The sequence below is a fragment of the Carettochelys insculpta genome, chromosome 19, assembly GCF_033958435.1.
Source record: "Carettochelys insculpta isolate YL-2023 chromosome 19, ASM3395843v1, whole genome shotgun sequence".
NCBI classification, from domain to species: Eukaryota; Metazoa; Chordata; order Testudines; family Carettochelyidae; genus Carettochelys; species Carettochelys insculpta.
In genome coordinates this window covers 27,110,342-27,128,924 of record NC_134155.1, presented here as the reverse complement: position 1 = coordinate 27,128,924, position 18,583 = coordinate 27,110,342, and the positions used below count along the sequence as shown (strand labels likewise).

The 18,583-nt window shown below is 51.5% G+C and overlaps 2 non-coding genes across 2 annotated transcripts; both read right to left on the bottom strand.

Annotated features, from left to right (window-relative positions):
* Positions 1-1,482: 1,482 nt before the first annotated feature.
* Positions 1,483-1,554, bottom strand: TRNAH-GUG (transfer RNA histidin (anticodon GUG)). The gene has a single exon. It is a non-coding gene; the product is annotated as a tRNA-His (tRNA).
* Positions 1,555-2,250: 696 nt separating this feature from the next.
* Positions 2,251-2,365, bottom strand: LOC142023328 (U5 spliceosomal RNA). Its single transcript, XR_012648206.1, has one exon. It is a non-coding gene; the product is annotated as a U5 spliceosomal RNA (small nuclear RNA).
* Between the last annotated feature and the right edge of the window lie 16,218 nt (positions 2,366-18,583).

Below are 18,583 nucleotides of genomic sequence, written 5' to 3'. Positions count from 1 at the left end.
CGGTGCTTTTGAAGACAAGGGGGCCCTTTTGATAGGCCCCCGTCTACACAGCAGTGCGTGATATGAAAGTGACGCTTTTCAAATTCCATGTCCACATTATGCTAATGATGCACTCCATATTCATGGCAGCAGCTCATTAGCATCTTCCAGCTTCGCCCATTACCACACCCCTTTGGAAAGGAAGAGTCTAGTGTTAGAAGTAGCCCTTGCTGCATTCCCTGGCTGAACCGGGGAAATGCAAACTTTGAGTACAGCTGAAGTCTCAGCAGGTGGGCTTGGCCATTCCTGTGCACATAACCCTGAGGCTTCCAGGCTACATGCTGTGCGGCTTGTGGCTGAGACAGAGGAAACACAAGCCACATGGCACCAGGAAGGTCAGAGGGAGCATCATCTTTCCCAGGTTCCTGCTCCTCCCCTCTGGGGAAACCTTTCGACCAGCAGAGCTCTGAGAAAAGCACTGAATGACCCGCCCCAGCTGGGGGTGTGCTGCAGAGGGACTTTCAGGCCTGCTAACTCCCCAGCACGGCGTGGAAGAAGGCTGCTGAAGGCTTTGTATGCCTGTGACCTGCCTTGTAACACCTCCCATCCTGTTCATTTGTTTTCTCTTGGTCATAAACTTCTGTTTCCCACACTGCAGGGGTGGGCGGCAGGGGGCCGATTGGGGTCAGAAGAGCCCTGTGTACATGCGAGTGGGGAGTTTAAATCACTTCTCACTGCACCAGAGCCTTCAGCAGGAGAGATACGGCATTTCCAGGGAGGGCTGTCCCAGGCTCACAAGATCACACCAGCATCAGGACTCCAGGGATCTCTGGGCACACAGCCACGTTCCAGTGCACCAAACGATCGCCTGAACCCTTCCATCTGGCTGGGCCAAAGACCTGGCTCCACCAGGCACCAGTCACCCCACTCACTCTCGTGCAGGACAGGAGAGGGAAGCAGCTCAGAGAGCTTTAGGGCTGTGCCTCAGTAAGGCAGCCCCAGGAAGTGCCTCTGACATTGAACTCAGACTGCCGGAAGCAGAGCCCTGAACAATGGCTCCAGCCCTCCCCACCTGCCCTTTGGGGCTGGCTGGCATTGCCCTCTGGACACCTCTCACCCTCAGCTGGCAGCATGGACTCTGTCCTCATTGCTTCTCTGGAGATCCTGTGTCTCCCAGGACTCCCTCTCTCTGCCCAGGGCTTTCTCAGCACCTGGCCCCACAAAGCTTCCACCAGCCACACACTGTGTTTTCCAGGCCCATTCCTGTGAATATGGGCTTAGAACCACAGAATCCTGCGGCTGGAAGGGACCTCAGGAGACCATTGAATCCAGCCTCCTCCCCAAAGCAGGAGCAACCCCAACTAAATCATCCCAGCCAGGGCTTTGTCAAGCCAGGGCTTAAAAATTTCAAGGACTGGAGATTTCACCACCTCTTTAGGTAACGCATTGCAGGGCTTCACTGCCCTTTAGGGGAAAATAAAAGCAGTAGCAACAGGCTATCACTGCCATGACTTGGATTTGAACCAAGCTTTCTGCAGCCACAGTGCAGAGTACTAACCACTGTACGATCATGGCAAATTGGAGAAGCTTTCTAGTGAACTTTCCTTTCTTGGGCATCACCCCACAGTCTGGGACCTGAGCCACGACTCCCGCTGCAGGCAGGATTCTTTGGGCTCCAGGGGCACAAGGCAAATTAACAGCCAGCTGCCCACAGAAGGGCTTGAGCCCGGCACTGCCAGATAAAGAGCCTGCTGCTCATCCAACTTCTGCTGGTAAAAGGGGCTTTTCCTTTTGGCCCTTGACACAAGTGCCATCAGGGCAGCATTAGAGGAATGTACAATGTTAAAGACGCCCACATTGGAAAAGGCTGGGGGAGGTGCCTAAGGTGGGAAGCAGATGGTTCTGTCTTTTGCTGCACTTTTACATAACAGATGTTCTCTGTGCTAGAAAGTGCTTCATTCTCCTGAAAAGAGAGAACCTTCGGGTTTCTTTTACAATTTGTCTCCTGTAATGGCGATAGAGCCATCAGCCAACTGCCTATCCACCCTGTTCCTCCAGAACACACAGCTGACAGATTAGCAAGGCAAAAATTATACAACAGATAAAATGTTTAAAAAAAATCACTGAACCATCTACACAGCATAACAAGCATATTTTGCAAAAATGAATATCAATGAAAAAACCAGAGAGAAACATGCACATGGAACACGAACTGCTAACATGCATGAACCATACTGAGAATTTTTTCTGTTGTTCACAAACACCTGGAAAAACTCACAAAAAAAGAGTCACCAAAAAGCAAGAAAAAACTCTTATGTGTTTCACTGCACAAAAATGTTTAGCAAAAGGTAAAAGATTTATACAAATTGAAAAGAAACCAGACCATACAGCACCCCCTGTGAAGGAGCTGGCGGGGAAAAAGCAAGTTCTTCTCACATCACAGAGCCCACACAGACAACCCGCAAAGCCTCCCCTTTGTGCAGCCCATTGCCCAGAGGTGCTTCCAGCCGAATTTCACCACCAGAACCAGAGGCTCCAGGAGCAAAGGCAGCTGGTGGATGAGGCACTCTGGACACACCACGCAATGCATTGTGGGTATGCAAAGGAGCATCACTGACTGCCCCAGAGAGCAGAGGAGCCGGGGTCTCCCAGCTGTGGCAGCTGCCCCTAGAACAGGGGTGATGACAGTTTTTATGCTGTGCCCCCTTTTTGGCACTGCACTGAGCTGCTCCCCACAACCTGTGGGAGAACCATGGGAAGGGATGCTGGGGGGTGGGGGGGGGGCGTGCTGGTGGGGGCTCAGGTGCTGGGCCAGCAGTGGCTCCTCTCTGGGGAAGGGGGAAGTGCTATGCAGCCAGGCCGCCTGCAGTGCCCCTGGGGGATCCTGTGCACCCCACTGGGACATCTGCCAGCCAGGAACCAGCCGCCTCAGCCCAGCAGCAGGGAAGTTGTCACAGGTGCACCTGCCTCCTCCCCCTGCTTGGCCCATCACAAACAGCTCCCACCCCCAGCTTCTGCTCTGTCCCCTGCGCTCTGGTGCAGAGGCTGAGATTTGGCGACACAGCAGTAGCTGCGGGGGGAGGGGACAGGGGATCGTGCTGAGCCCTGGGCTGGTCGGGTCACAGTTATGCCAATGCACATCAACCCAGCAAACCTGTCCCTCGGCTGAGATCTGGGTACAGGGGGGAAGTGACAGTTGCTTCTCATATTGAATAGGAACTGAGAGAAAGCCGGGCTAGTCTGTGTGCTATCAAAGCCAAAAAGCAGTCCAGGAGCACTTTAAAGACTGACACAATAATTAATTAGGTGCTGAGCTTTCATGGGACAGAAAAGCTCATCACCTAATCGTTATTTTGTGAGCCTTCAAAGTGCTACTGAACTGCTTTTTTCATAGAATCACAGAATCATAGAACACTAGGACTGGAAGGGACCTCGAGAGGCCATCGAGTCCAGCCCCCTACCCCAATGGCAGGACCAAGTACTGTCTAAACCATCCCTGATAGACATCTATTTAACCTGTTCTTAAATATCTCCAGCGATGGAGATTCCAGTCTCCCTTGGCAATTTATTCCACTGTTTGACCACCCTGACAGTTAGGAACTTTTTCCTAATGTCCAACCTAAACCTCCCTTGCTGCAGTTTAAGCCCATTGCCTCTTGTTCTATCCTCAGAGGCCAAGAAGAACAAGTTTTCTCCTTCCTCCTTGTGACTCCCTTTTATACCTGAAAACTGCTATCATGTCTCCCCTCAATCTTCCCTTTTCCAAACTAAACAAGCCCAATTCTTTCAATGTTAGTCTGTAGCTTCTTTAAAAAGAGAAAACTAATACCAAGCACTCCTGTAACACCTTAAAGACTAATTATTTATTAGGTAATGAGCTTTTGTGGGTTAATTTTTAATGTGCTCTCGGACTGTGGTTTTTCCAGAGAAAAAAGGGAAAATAGCCTGGCTCATACGGAAGATGTGCAGCTATATAAAACGTTAAGACTGAACCACTACTGGCAGGTACTAGTCCCACCATGGGAACGCGACCGGATCACACTCAGAAACCACAGGGAAGGGGAGGAATAATAACCCCAATAATGATATGTGTGTAATCAGAGCTTCAAACTACGAACAGCTTTAGGTAACCAAAAGTACCACCCCTACCTCCCAAAGCAGCACAGACCTGTGCATTAAACACTCCAAACCACATCAAGTTACCAAGACCGGCTTCTGTAAGAGCCTCTTACCTGGCCTGGCATCCAGTGAGCCTGTTCCTCAGTTTACCAGTTTTCCCTCAGCAGCTGTGTGGTAAATTCAGTTTACCACCTCACAGTCATCATGCCAACAAGTGTCCTCTCTCCTCCAGGGTAAGTCAATAAAAATGACACACCACAAGTTCTTCACCCAGCCTGGGCTACAGCCCTTGTGCCAGCGTCTCCCCTTGGTTCTGAGGTTCACCAATGTCCGTAACTCCCATTCCAGGTGCTTTGTGCCACCGGCTTCCCGAGACAACTGGGAAGTGAAGGAGGTAAGGGAAAGATGCCAGGCTGGGGTTTTGAACTGGGCGGGAGGTGCACGAGCAGGACCCACGGCACTCTCCCTCTTGGTGCATGCAGAATCCTTTCCCGGGGTGGTCTTCCTGGGGGACACCCACAACAGCAGGCCTTGGGGTTAACACTCCATTGAGATGCAGGGGGCAGCTCCCCTCTCCCAGAGGGATTATCCCAGGCACGCTGCAGGCTCAGGCAGATGTGTGTGTGTAGCCAGACATGAACCCCCCATTTGGCCTTTTCTTCTTCTCCCCCCCCACTGGGAGAGACACACAGAGAGAAATAAGCAGGGGAGACAGGTAGCCTTTGATGTCCTGGGAACGCAGGTGAGCTGTCTCGCCCAGCCTCTCTACTATACACAAAAACCAGACAGTGAATGGGCTAGCTAATGGCCGCCCTTCTGGCTGATCTCGGTAATTGACACGCCTTGATCACTTCCCCAGCCTTGATCACTTCCCCAGGAAGACTGGGGAACCCCGCCCATCACCTCCAAAGGTGCCCAATTGTCCACAATTCACAGGTGCAAACTGAGCCTTGCATCTTCCCTGGGAAACCTGGGCTTCAAAACATTCCTCCCAATTGGCCACTTAAGACCAGGAAGAAGCGTACGTGACAAAAGCAGTATAAAGGGGCTTGGCAGCCCACCGCCCTTTGAGTTTCAATCACCTGCACCTGCTGATCAGGTCTGGAATTAACTCCCGAGACTGGGGACGCCTGGTTCGTATCTACTTCTTCCCGAGGGACTGAGAGAATTTGGGTCACACTGGATCTAGGAGGCAGGGGTAAGAATTACACCTGTATTGCACTTCTTTCCAACAGGAATTGAGGGAAAGACTCTGGTTCCACCAGGTCTAAGAGGCAGGGGTGAAAATCACACCTGCAACTTGCCTTTCTTGTGTACACATTAATTGTATTAGTTTAAGCTCGCTAGTTTGTCTAAAACTTTTCTTAAGTTAAATTGTGTTGTTTCCCCCTTAAAAACTGTGAGTACTAACTTGTACTTTAATCATTTGTCTTAGTTAAATTGTTTCTATCTTTGTATAAATAAAAAGTAACTGTTAAAGCCTCTCTAAGTGTAATTTTCCTCTTGCTGCTGTACCCGAACTAAACACAAACCAAAGAACGCAGCCTGCCCTGGCTGCTTAGCGTGGCTGCGGGTGTGGCATCACCCCCTTTACCCCACCAAGCCCTTAGCTGGCACCTGGGCATCGGCTCACAGTGTGTCACTTATTCTCAGCTTACCAGTCCAAGATTTTCTTCCAAAGGACTCAAAGCAAAAACTCAAAAAAAAAAAATTCCCGTCTGAAGAAACCACGTGACTCCAGGAGCCAGGGCCCAAATCGGGGCAACAATATTTATGCCATTTCCTGGCCCCAGTCAATCCTAGTCACACACAGACTCACTCCTGAGCTCTCATTACTTGGACAGACACACGGTTCTAGCCTGGAGAGCTTTATAACTGCTTTCAAACAGAGCCCCCAGCCCTCAAGACTTGCCCTCTTGCTGGGAACCCACTCTCAGCTGGATTCATACTGCCCCAGTTGTTTGACACCTGATTGCAATCCACCTAGGATGAGAACCGTTGAACCATAAGATCATCTGTACCTACACAGCTACTCGTGGAGAGTAACCGAGAGCCAGAGAACCCCCTTCCAATGGGAGAAGCCCTTTCTACTTACAAGGCAAACCAACTCATGGCATCAAAGGGCCCTCCAGCTTCAGGGTTAGGCACCAAAATGCTACTGACGATTTAGGCCAGGAGTCAGCAATTCCCAGCTTGCGCGCCAGGACTGGCACAGAAGCCGATTTTCATCAGCACATGAGGCAGGAGCTGAGCCTCACCCCTCCTCCCCCATGCAGCCTGAAGCTTGCTCAAAGACTGTGGATTAACAAAAGACCAGCTAATGCCACCAACTACCATCTAACTGGTAGTTCTGCATCTTAATGCTCTTCTTAATGAATCTGTTGTGAGCAGAACTATTACAGACTTTAAAAATCATCACTGGCACTCGGACGGGCCACAGAGATCAAAAGGTCAAAGTTCAGCACTCTGCCTCGGAAAGGTTGCTGACCCCTTGACTTAAACCTTCGCGCTGTGGATGGAGCGTAGGTCATCTGCACGTCTCCTCCACTTCCCTCTAGCTCAGGACAAAGTTTCTAGCTGTTTCTGAAGTTTGATGCACTGAAGATTTAGGCCTTGCTCCATCCGAGCTCTGAGAAAGCTCCAAACTCAGCAGCACCTGAGAACTGGGGAGTTACGAAGTGAAGTGGTTTGTTACCTTCCCTGGAGCACCCAGGGCAGAATCCCCAGGGCCTAGCCACAAGGGACGCCACTCAGCTGATCCCTGCCTGTGTCAGATTCCGCACCCTTCCCAAGCTACCAGATATCCCAGCAGCCGAATCCTCCTCTGCAGCCAGATGAACAGGCGGCCATTTCCTGGGACAAACGGTGAGCTGGTCTCTGAGCTGAGCCTGAGGGGAGAAAGCAGAAAGGTCCTCTAAAGAATCAGTGGTAACCCACCGGGAGCCAAGGCTGGGGTGAGAGTTTGAGCAAGAGGTGGGTGGCTGGATGATACTTATCTGGTTCAGCCGCACTCGGGGACAGTCCGTCCATAGGCCCCCAGGAACGTTCCTGTGAAGGAAGTAACGGAATGTCAGTTTGCGAAAAGCTCAGACTTCAAAGCTAGACAGTTCCAGCACCATCATCAAATCCAACCTCCTGTGAACTGCAGATCACAGAACCTCTCCCGCTCACCGCTCACTTGCTCTGTGTGCAAGTCAAACAATCAGTGGGAAGTTCTGGTTTTGGAAGCAGCCAGGGACGAAAGGGCTGCTTTAAGGTGTGGAATACACAGCAATGGGATCCTCCAAATCATTAATACTCTGGATAAGTACAGACTGGCAGGCTGAACCTTACCGTGGCTCTTTGTAATGCTGACTCAGGGGAGCGACCCCTACCACCCTCCTACGTACCAGTTCAGTCACACCGTAGGCCTTGCTGGAGCCCAGGCATAACTAAAGATGTGAACCAGAGCAGGCTTTGGCAGAATACCCCATAAGGTGTCAGTTACCCAAGGAAGCATGTTCCTCACCTTGAAGGATGGGGCAGAAAGAGCCTTCTAGAGAACTACGTACATGCATTCCTGAGAGGTGTTCCAGGTACGCTGGCCCCTCGTAAAGACAGCAGGATAATGCGTGAGGATGTGTTGAGGTACAAGCATAAGGGGAGGTGGGGTAACAACAGTTGGAGTTAATACCTTCCTTGTTTGCTTCAGTGGATAAAGGGAGAAGGCAGAGGAGGGGTGTCATTGTACCAGACACGGGGACAGCCTTATGCTGACGGCGCTGCTCTCTTGTTGGGATATGTATTAGCACAGCTGTAACCAACCAGTCAGGGCACTTTGTCATTGACAAACCCGGCCGAGCGCCTTCACTCCCAAACCGTGCCTGTGGTCTGCCTTTACGAGTGCAATCGAGGGCGGCTGAATCCATCGGCTACACTCCCTGCTCGGGGCAGCTAACGTGGCAGCTCTAAGAACTGCAGCACCAGTGGTATTAGCAGCACTAGCAACACGCAACAGCCCTATCGTAACACAAGTGGCCCTTCACATAGCCTGGAGACTCCCCAGTTAGAACATTATGAACAGTTTTTGCACAAGGAGACTGAACAGGGCACAGGCAGCAATAAATGGTGGCTCCAGTTACCGTTTTGTGGAGAAACATTTGACCTAGGATGGGTCAAACATCTTCTGTCAAAGCTCTGATACAAATATGGGGGTTAGACTAAAAGCCTAAGTCAGGGGTGTGCAACACAGGGCCTGCAGGCCAGAATTCGGCCTACGAAGCCTTTTAATCCGGCCCACGTAGCTGGCAGCAGCACCATTTTGAAAGCCAGCTGCGGGGTGAGTGGTCAGCAACCTTCAGCTCTGAACCACATGTGGCTCTTTAAGGAGCCATTTGCAGCTCCCACTCCGGGGCGATGCCTGTTCTCACCCCCAGTGATGAGCACTGCCCGCAAAAGGGTGATGCCTGCTCTCCACCACCCAGAGTGCCGTGCACAGCCTGCTGTGGGGTGACGCCTGTTCTCACACCCAGCGCTGCACAGAGCCTGCCGCAGGGCGACGCCTGTTCTCACCCCGAGTGCTGCGCATACCTCCCCGCGGGGCGATGCCTGTTCTCAGCCCTCAGTGCCGTGCACAGCCTGCCGCGGGGTAATACCTGTTCTCACTCCCCAGTGACGCGCACAGCCCGCCGCGGGGCAATGCCTGTTCTCACCGCCCCCCAGTGCCGCGCACAGCCTGCCGCGGGGCGATGCCTGTTCTCACCACCCCCAAGTGACGTGCACAGCCTGCCGCGGGGCGATGCCTGTTCTCACCGCCCCCCAGTGACGTGCACAGCCCGCCGCGGGGCGATGCCTGTTCTCACCGCCCCCCAGTGACGTGCACAGCCCGCCGCGGGGCGATGCCTGTTCTCACCGCCCCCCAGTGACGTGCACAGCCCGCCGCGGGGTCGATGCCTATTCCCACCCACCAGTGCCGCGCTGCGGGGCAATGCCTGTTCTCACCCACCCACCCCTGTTCTCACCCTCCCCCCCTCTTCATTGGAGTTGATATCCTTCAACAACCCAATCAGTCTGCCATCTGCTCCGGACGACTCCAAAACCACCCAAGTGACTTTCTCATCTAAGCTGTCAAATGCCTTCTGAAAATCGACAAAGCAACCGGAGATGTTCTTGATCTTTTGTCAAGCTCTCTCCACTCTCCATCTTAGTTCCAGCATTGGTTGTCTGGTACTTCTATCTTTCCCGAATCCTGCTTGCTTGTCTGCTGGTTGTTCTTCTACCTGCAACCTCAATCTCTCCTTCAGCATCATTATCAGCACCTTGCCTAGATGACTGGTTCGGGCAATCATTGTGTTGTTCTTGCACTCCGATACACTTCCTTGCTTTTGTATTGTCACTAGCTCTTGGTGCTAGGCGGCCGTGCTTTGCTCTGAAGCGAAAGAGATGTGGCTCCCACTTCACTCTGCCATTGGCCCACCTGGCTCTGCGCTGGCTCAGCCAGGAGAGGACTCAGGCTTGCGGGGCGTGACCTTGCTTCCCTGGCAAGGCATGAGACGGGGATGACATTATTAGACTGTCAGATGAAGAGACAAATCATTGCCACAACTCCTCTGTCTGCACCAACTCTTGGACCAAGTGGATCGAGGAAGGGGGTCTATGGAAAACTGATGATTTGCTGAATAGTAACAGAGGAAGCCGTGCTAGTCTACACGTTATCAAAACAAAAAGCAGTCAAGTAGCACTTTAAAGACTATTGGACAGACTTCTAACTCCCTTAGACAAAGGGTTAATGGGCACAAAACAGACATCAAAACACTCCAGATCCACAAACCAGTTAGTCAACATTTTAATGGAATGAGGCATTCTGTCAATGACCTCAAGGTATGTGTGTTACTGAAGAGGAATTATCGCACTGTTCTGGAAAGGGAAGCAGCCGAGCTGGTTTTTATATTCAAATTCGGCACTAACACATGGTTTAAATTGTGATGGGAACTTTCTGAGTCACTATAGGGGCTCGTCTGCATACTTGGCTTAATCTAATTCTTGACCTCCCCCACACCCGTCCACTCTCTGATTTGCTCACCTTGATTATCGTTTTCTGATTTGTCCTCCTTGCTTACTTTTTTGGTTCTAGTAACAGAGAGGAAGCCGTGCTAGTCTATGCACTATCAAAAGAAAAAGCAGTCAAGTAGCACTTTAAAGACTAGCAAAAGAGTTTATTGGGTGAGCTTTCATGGGACAGACCCACTTCTTCAGACCACTTCTTCTTCTTCAGTTGGTCTGAAGAAGTGGGTCTGTCCCACGAAAGCTCACCCAATAAACTATTTTGCTAGTCTTTAAAGTGCTACTTGACTGCTTTTTGTTTTGATGATTTGCTGTGTTTGTTTCCACTCCTCATGGGCAGGTCTCATTTTTGCCTTTGAAGTGATGACTTTTGGCTGCATACAAGTTTTTCATATGCTTGCTTCTGGGGGACTTCAAAGGGCTAACCTTCTCTTTTGAGAAGCTTGTTGGTCAAGTGACTGGCAATGGGCTTTAATAGGTACCAGTCCCCTTCTGAGGAATTTTGCTGCGAACATTGAGAAGAGCATGGAAGCAATGGCTGCTGCTTACAAAGGAGTGTGTCATGCGTGGATGGGTGACTTCTTCATGTGACAAACTTCTTGGAATGTAGTTTCACACAAGGAAAATGAGGCGATTCCCTCCACACGAGCTAGAGAGCTGGAGAGAAGGCCCAGTGGGTGCCTCCACTTTGGTCTTCATTCCAGCTCCTCTCTTGTGGAAGCTCTCTGCTATGAACTGAGCCCAAAAGGCCTTCTGAGCCATGCTAAGAAAGGAGGAGGTGGTCAGAGACTTGTTTTAGCAAGCTGGCAGTTTACTCTATCTGTTCTACAAGCCTGCACCAAAATCTTTGCAATTGGGGTCTGTAATTTGATGGTTCTAACCATGCGACTGTCAACTTTTTTTTCCCTTTCTTTTTTCTGAAGAAAGCTTTCGAGTTTAGATTGCAGAGGACTGGCACAGCATGCTCGTATGGGTAAGAAGCCAAGAGGGAAGGCTCATGGTGTCAAAAGGATGGTATTTCCAGTAAGGTGGGAGCTCACAGGAGCACAGTCTTAACACCACCACTGCCAGGTGGGTTCAAACCACCATCCTTTGAATTAACAGCAGAACATGCTGACCCTTTGTGCCACACAGACACAGCTAAGGACACCAAGACACCGCCTAGCAGAATGCTCTCCGTCCTGTCAGCATCAGTGCAGGATACTTACCAGATTGCATCCTGGCTCCAGTGAGCTCAAGGCTATGTCTACACGTGAAGCCTACATCGAAATAGCCTATTTCGATGAATAACGTCTACACGTCCTCCAGGGCCGGCAACGTCAATGTTCAACTTCGACGTTGCGCAGCACCACATCGAAATAGGCGCAGCGAGGGAATGTCTACATGCCACAGTAGCACACATCGAAATAAGGGTGCCAGGCACAGCTGCAGACAGGGTCACAGGGTGGACTCAACAGCCAGCCGCTCCCTTAAAGGGCCCCTCCCAGACACACTTGCACTAAACAGCACAAGATACACAGAGCCGACAACGAGTTGCAGACCCTGTGCATGCAGCATGAATCCCCCGCTGCAGCAGCAGCAGCCAGAAGCCCTGGGCTAAGGGCTGCTGCACACGGTGACCATAGAGCCCCGCACGGGCTGGAGAGACAGCGTCTCTCAACCCCACAGCTGATGGCTGCCATGGCGGACCCCACAATTTCGACGTTGCGGGACGCGGATCGTCTACACGGTCCCTACTTCGACGTTGAACGTCGAAGTAGGGCGCTATTCCGATCCCCTCATGAGGTTAGCGACTTCGACGTCTCGCCGCCTAACGTCGAAGTTAACTTCGAAATAGCGCCCGACGCATGTAGCCGCGACGGGTGCTATTTCGAAGTTAGTGCCGCTACTTCGAAGTAGCGTGCACGTGTAGACACAGCTCAACTGAGCAGAGTGATGCAGCAGAAGTGAGCTGGGCCCATCACCCAGAGGTGGAGGTGTCAAAACTGTTCTCTGCTAGCCTTGTGCATTGCAATTTTTTGATGCAGGCCAAAACCCATAGGAGGCCAAGACCCTAGCTCCAGAGCTGGATATCCAAGGCTTGCGAACCAGCTGCATGGGTGGCCCTCCTTCATCTTAGTGGGCTGCAAGAGGACTTTAACGCACATGGTCTCCCAGCATAGGGTCGTTTTGCTAAACGCGCTTGCCCCCTGAGGACTTTTGGGCTGTGTCCATTGAACCACAGCAGGCCCTCCAATGGCTGCAGGGGGAGCACACGGCTCTCAGAGTGGTGCGCAAGGAACACACATCTCACTTCACCTGGCCTTGCTTTTTGTGCATGTTGCTTTCCTAAGAACAGTAGGAAGAAACAGGAGGTTGAAAGAAACCAGTGGAATCTGTGCATCCTGTGCATGGGAAACGATAAAGAGACGGTCTGGTGGGATGCGTATGGATCCCCAAGGGACTGCATGTGAACCACGGGACACAGATTCTCAAGCACCGGCCTAGGCCCTGAAGCGGTGTGGCTGCCTGCCCAGAAGGCAAGCGCAAGTGTGGGAGATGAAGGCTCCTGAGGCGAGCGTGCTTCCTCATCCCCTTTTCCCACTCCAAAGGGTTAGCAGCGGCAGAGGAAGTGCAGTCTGCCCTTGGCCCGTGTAGCTCAGCTCTCGCTCGGCCTGGACCAGTGTCAGACTGCCAGGTCGGAGAAAGGAGAAGGGGGGATGTTCCCAAGGCTGCAGCCCAGTCACTGTCCCTCTTCTGGGCACCTGGAGCAGGGAGCAGCTGGTGCTGACGGCTCCAAGGAGAGACTTAAAAGCCACAGAAGAATTGAGGCCTGGGCAGGATGTTGGTAGGACCATGCCCACGCCTGGCCTGTGGACAGCCACAGAGGCCCCGACTGGGTTGCTTTCCCTCCCTTGCACAGCAAACAGTAACCTAAGGACTTCCACTGGCCAGCATACACAGAAACTGCCACCGTTCTGTGACCAGTGTCTGAAGAGGGTTGGAAAGCCAGGCCTGTCCCTGGCAGCTCTCTCACTGCTGCCATTCAAGAGGCGCAGAGGTGAGACCGGTGCCCATTTGGAAGAGGGGAAACTGCCATACACATCAGCCAGCATCAACCACCCTCTTTCTTTGGCAAGTGGAAGAGAGTAAAGGGTCCAGTGGGAGCAGCCAAGGGTCACAACAAAACAGTGGCTCCTTCCTGAAGTTCAGCTGGAGCCAGACCATTTCTCAGGAAAGCTCAGAACAAACTCTTAAGCCATCCCACCGCAAGAGAGCTCAAGCCTGGGACTGGTTGACGTGAAACAAGAGACCTTAACTATGAGGTCACTGAAGACAGCTGACTCTGGACGCTTCCTTCAGACAAGCAGACAATGGGCTTCTTGGGTCATCCAGCAGCAGGACAGAAACTGGGTGACTCCCTGAGCCTTGGTGCAGCAGCTCTTCTCCCTGGGCCACTTCCCCAGACAATTCCCCCGGCACCTTCTCCAGGCCGCAGCTGTAACCAGTCCCCCTCTCAATCTGCTGCAGCTCCTCACTCTCCCGTTGTGGTTTCTGGTGTTCCTGTTCCTTCCTTCTGCTCCTCCCCAACCTGCTTTCTCGAACTACCCTGCCCTGCCCTGGGCTGGTCTCTGGTCTCTCCTCTCACACTCTCCCCCACCCTCCCACTGTGAAGGGTTTTTAAGGGCCTCTTATTAGCCCAGTCATAGAGTCGGCTGGCCCCAAGTAGGCTGAGCCATCTCCCGCACAGCTGCCTGTGGCTGTCCTGTAGGCCCTTCTGCTCATCTGAGCTGCCTCTGAGGGAGGCCCTCCACTCTGGCCCTCCCACAGTAAAGGAAGTTACATTTACACTGTGCCCTAAACTCAAACTCTGACATGTAATTTGCACTCCCCAAATTGTGTCTTCTATTCTGCGTTCATTTCAGAAGAGGCTATTTCAGGAGATGTGAAAACACTGGGCTCTTTCCAGGCATCCCTTACGCCTCCTGCAACCAGATGGGGGATGCTCTATGGTACTGCTGTCTTTCCAAATCCCTCTTGCTTGTCTGCTGGTTGCTCTTCTAGCTGCACACTGGTTACTGTGAAAAATATTTCAAAGAAAGGGCTCGTTTCATGGATTCAAAGTGGCTCGTCTGGGGCACCTTTGGTTGGTATTTGGCCAGGGAGCAGACTGGCAGGGGTGGGCCTTTTTGCTATCTTCAGGCCAAGCCCAAGCATAGTCCTCCCCTCCTCTCACCCCACCCTGGGGCTCTGTGGCTTTTAAGCCTCCCCTGGGAGCTGTCAGCACAAGTTGCACCCTGCTCCGAATGCCCAGAGGAGGAAAGTTGTGCTGGGCTCCAGCCTGCGATCCCTCTCTCTCCTGCTCCCCCTTGACCTTTCAGCCTGACCTGGGCCTCCTTACAGTTAGCGCCAGGGGAGCAAAGGGCAAAGGAAGGGGGCAAGTGCTAGGGCCAAACTCAAGGGCAAGAGGTGACGCAGTGAGGAAGGCAATGCCTGAGCGTGTGAGGTATATGGGGAGCTCTTTATTGTACCAGTACCATCAGTGTGACCAGCTGGCAGGAATCTGACCAGAGACAAAATGGGAGGGACCTGCGAACATCACATCATTTGCTATGGAAGCTGCTCCTGTTTCTGTGCTGGGATCCCCAGAGCCTTAGGGGTTTTGGAGTTGCAGGGCAGGGCTGTATTTCCACAGGGCAGGCAGGGGAAAGAGGAGTCTGACTTGCACTCTGGAGAGGAGGTAATAAGCAAATGGGAAATTTTCAACTCCTCCTTCTTATTTGTTCGCTGGGCTTCACCTCTAGCTTTGACAAGAGAGGAGCTCTTTTGCCATTGGAAATCAAGGCTCTGGAGACTTGAACTCACAAACTCTGCAGAGCCATTCACAGTACTGAACTAAAAGTACAGCAGAGTGAGCTATTGCATCACGAAGCCCTTAACTATCGGAGGGGTAGCCATGTTAGTCTGGATCTGTAACAGCAACGAAGGGTCCTGGGGCACCTTATAGACTAACAGAAAAGTTTTGAGCATGAGCTTTCGTGAGCACAGACTCACTTCTTCAGATGCTGGTCATGGGGGCAGACAACTCGGAAGGGGAAAGGCTCTGACAGGCTCCGGTTAGACTGCAGGTGTATCACAAAATAACGTACACAGTTTGTGTAATGCTAAATGTGTGAATTATTTTAAAATACCTTATTTCAAATGTGGGGCCTATTTCGATGACTCCGGTAGCTCTTTTACCAGGAGGGGTAGCAGAACCACAATACAGCACTCAAGTATCTTAACTCTGTATCCCTAAATAGCAACCGCAGCCTAACCATTGCTAAAGCCCCTGGGCTGGCACTGCCTTGAAAAGGAAGGAATCAGGTGATTATTCCCAGCAGAGCACACAGGTATTGACCCTACTTCTACTCGGTGGCTAAATAAAAGCTCTACCTTTTCGTTATGGGCTCAACTCCTGTGGTGCCTTTGCTAGGTGCCTGCTTGCTATGGCCAGGGGTACTCTACCGCGCTCAGGGCATTGTGCAGGGCCAACCTGCTGGGTAGAGTTCATGGGCACCATTTCTGGCACAATCCTAACAATTCCAAATGGTGCTGCCCAGGAGCTGGAGACTGGTAGCCTGGCTTCACCGCTCTGGGTCTCCTCTGAGCTGCTCTGCCTTCCCCTCCCTGCTCCCACAGATTTGATAGCTACATGGGCAGGTGCAACAGGGATGGTTTCGTGAACCTCAAAAGTCTGCGGCTTACGCGCGTTTTGGTGGATGCTCCATGTTGTGAGAGCAGCCGCAGTGGAGATGTAGTTGTCTCTGGCAGTAGGCGTTTAAATTGAGGCTCTGGGGTAGATTTTTGTGCTTACTAAACTGGGCTCTTCAGGCGCTGTGGCCCCAGGGATCTGGCCTCTCTGGGAGTCCCAAGGTTAACTCATAACAGAGCCTTTGGTTGCAGGAGTCACTCCAAGGGCATCTCATCCCTTCTTCTCAGGGGGGTTACTGACCCCTGGCTGTGGGGAGGGGGGATAAGCCTGGCTTACTCATGTCTTGTTTTGGGAGCTCCAGGCCAGTGTGTGGGGCTTGGCACCTATGACCCGTCAGGTGCTTTTCTCTGTGGTATTGGTCTCTACTTCAGCCCCCACTCAGGTAGGGCTCTGCCTGGCTCTGGCCTCAGGGCCTTTCTGGGACTCCTGGCAGCTCTGCCCCCTGCCTGGTGACTACTTCCTGCTCAGAGGCATGAGCTTATTCCTGGGTGTGGGACAGACCCCACTGCTGCTGACTGAGTATAACAGAGCCAAGGTGCTGTGAACTCAGCCTGAACCAAGGGCATTTCTGTGTCAGATTCCTGAGACCCCTGGCTGTGGGTCTGGTTCTCCTGCCCAGTGCAGCTAATGGTGAGCAGGGCCCTACACACATGCATTGGATTGTACCTTTGTGTGATCCATGGGAACAGAAACCTGAACCTCGAAGTCTGGGAACTGAGGCAGCTGAGGGGTGCACAGTGTTTGTACATTTGCAGAGGAAAAAGTTGAGTGTTTGTTTAAATCCTTTTCAAGCATCCAATGCAACCCTCCCACATACTGGAGCGGGAGATGAAAATAGATTTCTATTAAAAAAACCACCCAAACAGGACCACCTGGGGTATCTTAATCTGCAGTCATATATTCCACCACTGAGCTAGGCTCGCTTTATCACTGGAAAATGGTGAGAGATTTGTTACTATGTAGAGGCCACTCAGCCTTTCCTAGCAGGAACTTGAATATGACTATATGACTGGAAAAAAGATTGTTGGAAATTCTGCGCCAGACCAGTTTAAAATGTGTGTGATGCTTATCTGTGAGGTCCAAATTACACTGGCTTCTGTGTTGGTTCTACACAGTTTTTCTGCCTCATTATACAGTTCCACTAGGTCACTCATTGCCATTTACAAAACAAAAAGCAGTCAAGTAGCACTTTAAAGTCTAGCAAAATAGTTTATTAGGTGAGCTTTCGTGGGACAGACCCACTTCTTCAGACCATATCCAGACCAGAACAGTCTCAGTATTTAAGACACAGAGAACCAAAAACAGTAAGCAAGGAAGACAAGCTTACTGTTTTTGGTTCTCTGTGTCTTAAATATTGAGTCTGTTCTGGTCTGGCTATGGTCTGAAGAAGTGGGTCTGTCCCACGAAAGCTCACCTAAACAAACTATTTTGCTAGTCTTTACAGTGCTACTTGACTGCTTTTTGTTTTGATGGAGGAAACAGTGTTTGTTCTGTAGGTGGCTCAAGTTTAATGAATCCAAAGGGCCCTCTTTGTGTGTTGGCATAGCTCAATGGCAGACTGCCTAAATACAGCTCAATTTGTTCTTTGCTCAAATCTAACGACCTCCCTTTTCCCATCACATTCTGGATTTCTCTTCTCTGTGTATTTCTCATATGGAGATGAACCCTCAACATTTGCTAGGGCCAATGCATATAAACCTAGCAAACCCTTCCCTCAGCTGACAATAGAGAGTGATATGAACAATTTTGGGTATCCTCTATATAAAGAGGTGCTCACTGAGAGTCTATCCAATGAATCACATTCAGCCACATGTATCTGCACATGTTTAAATGCGTGTGAATTCAGAGCCAGGGCTCTTGTGTTGTCCCTCACCCAGATATTCCTCTACAATCACCACCAGCCTTTCCAGTCTCTGCTTCTCCGTTAGTTCTCTCCAGGCTGGTTACTTTAAAAGAGTAATGAACCTGTCTAGTCACTCTGGACTTAGCAGAAAGGAGGACGAGGATTGATGCCTGGGGGAGGAAAGCAGCAGAGATGGGGCAGGAAGCCGTGTCCTGAGAGATGAAATAGCTAGAGAGTGGCAAGGAGTGCAAGGAGCCAGACTGAAAAGAGTCACAGGAGCCAAGAAAAGGTTTAAAGTGTGGGCCCCCTGAATCCTGTGAGGTGAGCTCAAATCTCAGTGGGAAATCTGGGTTGTTTACTGTAAATCCCTTCCTGTGAAACAGCTGGGTTTCTACATGCGCCTCAGTGAGGGCTTCTTCCTCCCGGTTGATGAATGAGGGCCCCAGGAGCTAGGTTTCTGTTTGAGCTGGTTCACCAATATGGCTGCGATAGGTTGGGCCCCTAGAATGTACCAGTCTTCTTAGCCGTGCAGAGTCTTGCCTCCACTTTGCAGCCGAAACTAACAAGCCAAAGAATGCGACAGTAAAACCCTGACCTCCACCTGCAGAGTCTTGCAGTCTTTCACCCACTCCCACTTTCTCCCTGCTCTGCTCACAGCACCACTGACGGGTGTGGAGCACAGACCACGACGGCAGTGACTCCTCACTCAGGGCATGGTCGGTAGAGTGGGGTTGCCCTCCTGCACAATAAGGCAGCCAATGCTTGGTTGGTCCTGCACCAAAATGTCAGCAAGTAGTAACCAAACCACCCGACTCGCTCACCCAGAGAGGAGGGGTAACAAACAGACGAGTAAGGTCTGGCTCGTT